The sequence below is a fragment of the Arvicola amphibius genome, chromosome 7 (assembly GCF_903992535.2).
Source record: "Arvicola amphibius chromosome 7, mArvAmp1.2, whole genome shotgun sequence".
NCBI classification, from domain to species: Eukaryota; Metazoa; Chordata; class Mammalia; order Rodentia; family Cricetidae; genus Arvicola; species Arvicola amphibius.
In genome coordinates, this window is record NC_052053.1 from 73,988,768 (window position 1) to 73,992,807 (window position 4,040).

Genomic DNA, 4,040 nt, shown 5'->3' on the forward strand with positions numbered 1-4,040 from the left:
TCTTTATCTAGGGTTGGGAACCCATGAGAGGTTCCCCTTCTGGGTTAGCTCTATGTGGATGTTTATTTAGGCAGTCTAGCTGTGGAAATCACAGGGGTGAAGTTTCTCCACCGTGTCTGGGAGGTGCAATCTCACAGCAGAGATCCTGTTCTTTTGAATACCCTTTCCACCCCCTCTTCCATGGTGCTCCGTGAGCCATAGGTATAAGAGTTGCACTGTAGATGTATCCACTAGGGCTGGGCACTTGTCCCTTGCTTTTTGATTGGTTTTGGTTTTCTTTTTTTTTTCTTTTTTTTCCTCAGTTTTTTTATTAAAAATTTCCATCTCCTCCCCTCCTCCTCCCGCTTCCCTCCCCTCCCTTCCACCCATACCCCCACTCCGCCCCTCTCCAAGCCAAAGAGCCATCAGGGTTCCCTTCACTATGTTAAGTCCAAGGTTCTCCCAGCTCCCCCTAAGTCCAGGAAGGTGAGCAGCCAAGCTGACAAGGCTCACAGTGAGCCCGTCCATGCTGTAGATTTCATGCTCATCACCGTTGTCCTTGGTTTCTCAGTCCTCCTCCACGTCAGCCACATTCAGAGAGTCCGGTTTGGTCCCCTGTTCCATCAGTCCCATTCCAACTGGACTTGGTGGTCTCCCGTTAGATCTGTCCCACCGTCTCAATGGGTAAACGCACTCCTCACGGTCCTGATTTCCTTGCTCATGATCTCCCTCCTTTTGCTCCTCATCAGGACCTTGGGAGCTCAATCCGGTGCTTCTATGTGTGGCTTTGTCATTTTCTCCATCCAATGCCAGGTGAAGGTTCTATGGTGATATGCAAGATATTCATGAGTATGGCAATAGGATCTGGACATTTCTGGCACCCTCTCCTCAGCTGCCCAAGGAACTAGCTGGGGGCATCTTCCTGGACACCTGGGAACCCCTCTAGAGTCAAGTCTCTGCCAACCCTAGAATGGCTCCCTTAATTAAGATATATAATTCCTTGTTCCCATATCCACCCTTCCTATATCCCAACCATCCTATTCCCCCAAGCTCTTCCCATCTTCCACTTCACACTTTTCTCTCCCCATCCCCCCCTCCCCCCATCCCATCCTACCCCCATGTTCCCATTTTTTGTCCGGCAATCTTGTCTACTTCCAATATCCAGGAGGATAACTATATGTTTTTCTTTGGATTCACCTTCTTATATATCTTCTCTAGGATTTTTTTTTTACGAATTATAGGCATGATATCCTTTATTTATGGCTAGAAACCAATTATGAGTGATTACATCCCATGTTCATCTTTTTGGGCCTGGGTTACCTCACTCAGGATGGTGTTTTCTATTTCCATCCATTTGCATGCAAAATTCAAGATGTCATTGTTTTTCACCACCGAGTAGTACTCTAATATGTATATATTCCACACTTTCTTCATCCATTCTTCCACTGAAGGGCATCTAGGTTGTTTCCAGGTTCTGGCTATTACAAATAATGCTGCTATAAACATAGTTGAACAAATGCTTTTGTAATATGATTGGGCATCTCTTGGGTAAATTCCCAACAGTGGGATTGCTGGGTCCTGGGGTAGGTTGATCCCAAATTTCCTGAGAAACCTCCACACTGCATTCCAAAGCAGTCGCACAAGTTTGCATTCCCACCAGCAATGGATGAGAGTACCCCTTACTCCACATCCTCTCCAGCAAAGGCTATAATTGGTGTTTTTGATTTTAGCCAATCTGACAGGTGTAAGATGGTATCTCAATGTTGTTTTGATTTGCATTTCCCTGATTGCTAAGGAGGTTGAGCATGCCTTTAAGTGTCTTTTGGCCATTCGAACTTCTTCTGTTGAGAATTCTCTGTTCAGTTCAGTGCCCCATTTTTTAATTGGGTTCATTAGCATTTTAAAGTCTAGTCTCTTGAGTTCCTTATATATTTTGGAGATCAGACCTTTGTCTGTTGTGGGGTTGGTGAAGATCTTTTCCCAGTCAGTAGACTGCCTTTTTGTCTTAGTGACAGTGTCCTTTGCTTTACAGAAGCTGCTCAGCTTCAGGAGGTCCCATTTATTCAATGTTGCCCTTAATGTCTGTGCAGCTGGGGCTATACGTAGGAAGCGGTCTCCTGTGCCCAAATGTCGTAGAGTACTTCCCACTTTCTCCTCTAACAGGTTCAGTGTGTTCAGATTGATATTGAGGTCTTTAATCCATTTGGACTTGAGTTTTGTGCATGGTGATAGATGCGGATCTACTTTCATTCTTCTACAGGTTGACATCCAGTTATGCCAGCACCATTTGTTGAAGATGCTTTCTTTCTTCCATTGTGTGCTTTTAGCTCCTTTATCAAAAATCAGGTGTTCATAGGTTTGTGGGTTAAGATCTGGGTCTTCTATTCGATTCCATTGGTCGACTTCTCTATTTTTATGCCAATAACAAGCTGTTTTCAATACTGTAGCTCTGTAATAGAGTTTGAAGTCAGGGATGGTAATGCCTCCAGAAGTTCCTTTATTGTATAAGATTGTTTTGGCTATCCTGGGTTTCTTGTTCTTCCATATAAAGTTGATTATTGTCCTCTCAAGATCTGTGAAGAATTTTGATGGGATCTTTAAGGGGATGGCATTAAATCTATAGATTGCCTTTGGTAGTATTGCCATTTTTACTATGTTGATCCTCCCAATTCAAGAGCAAGGGAGATCCTTCCATTTTCTGGTATCCTCTTCAATTTCTTAAAAATATGTAACGCTTCACGAATTTGCGTGTCATCCTTGCGCAGGGGCCATGCTAATCTTCTCTGTATCGTTCCAATTTTAGTATATGTGCTGCCAAAGCGAGCACTGGTTTCGGTTTTCTAGGATGGTCTCTGTCCCTAACAAAGAGAAGTGTCTTTGTGCAGGGGTAAGAGCTACTCTTACCTTTGGGCACAGGGGTATTTTGAGTGCAGTTAGAAACTGTGCTAGCTCAGGTAAGTGGCAGTGGTGGCTCTCCTCTATGAGCCATGACCTCACTCGTCCTAGCCTCCAAACTCACGTTGCAAGCTGACTGCTGGTGTGATGTGATTTGGATATGGGACCTTGTGAAAAGCATTAGGAATCATGTGACTAGGGACAGCACCTTTATAATGAAGACGGTAGAAGCATTCCCTCCCCTGCAGCCACAGCCACAGAAGAATACGAGAAGACCTGTCTGAATAGGATCCAAGTCCCACCCCACACCAGATCTGCTGGTATTTTAATCTTGGACTTTCACCTCTCTGGGTCAGCTAGGTTACCAGTAACAGGTATGATTTCTCTCTTGAATGGGCCTTAAATCCATTTAGGCAGCTGCTGGTTACCCCAACGATGTGAGGGCCACTACTGCACCCTTGGGTTCTTGTGGAGAGGGTTCCAGTTTTGCTCGACGAATAACCACTTTTTAAACATGTTCATTTAAGCACATGTTTTGAGCACCTCCTGCATGCGTGGCCTCATCTTGATCCATGGGCGACACCAGCAAGCAGACAGAGGTTCCTGTTCTTAGAGCCGACATGCTGTTATCAGTCACTTTGCTCCTAGCACGTACTCAAACTCTTTCTGCCTCTGTCATTACCAACGCCCAAAGCCACTGCTACCACTTAAGGCGTTTGCTCTAAGAGTACCTCCACTTCTCAGTACCATCTTCCCTTAGTCCCTTTGAGCTGCTGGAGCAAACTGTCACAGCCTGGGTGGCTTATGCACAGTAGTTCTGGAGGCTGAGAAATCCAAGATTAAAATGCCAGCAGATCTGGTGTGGGGTGGAGCTCAGTTCCTGTTCAGACAGGTCTTCTCGTATCCTCCTGTGGCTGTGGCTGCAGGGCAGGGGATGCTTCTACAGTCTTCATTATAAAGGTGCTATCCCTAGTCACACAATTCCTAATGTTTTCCCTAAGGTCGCATATCCAAATCACATAACCCGGGCAGTCAGGTTGCAATGTGAGTTTGGAGGCTAGGCAATCTATCTTTGGCCCCCACTCCCCATACCTGTCTGTCCTCCCTTCTCCAAATTTTCTAACAGGTCAAGCCTGTTGGGACCTGTGGTCTCATCTTACCTGCTC

At 45.4% G+C, this 4,040-nt stretch overlaps 1 non-coding gene across 1 annotated transcript; it reads right to left on the reverse strand.

Moving 5' to 3' along the window:
• Positions 1 to 2,699: 2,699 nt before the first annotated feature.
• LOC119820182 lies at positions 2,700 to 2,806 on the reverse strand. Its single transcript, XR_005286434.1, has one exon. It is a non-coding gene; the product is annotated as a U6 spliceosomal RNA (small nuclear RNA).
• Between the last annotated feature and the right edge of the window lie 1,234 nt (positions 2,807 to 4,040).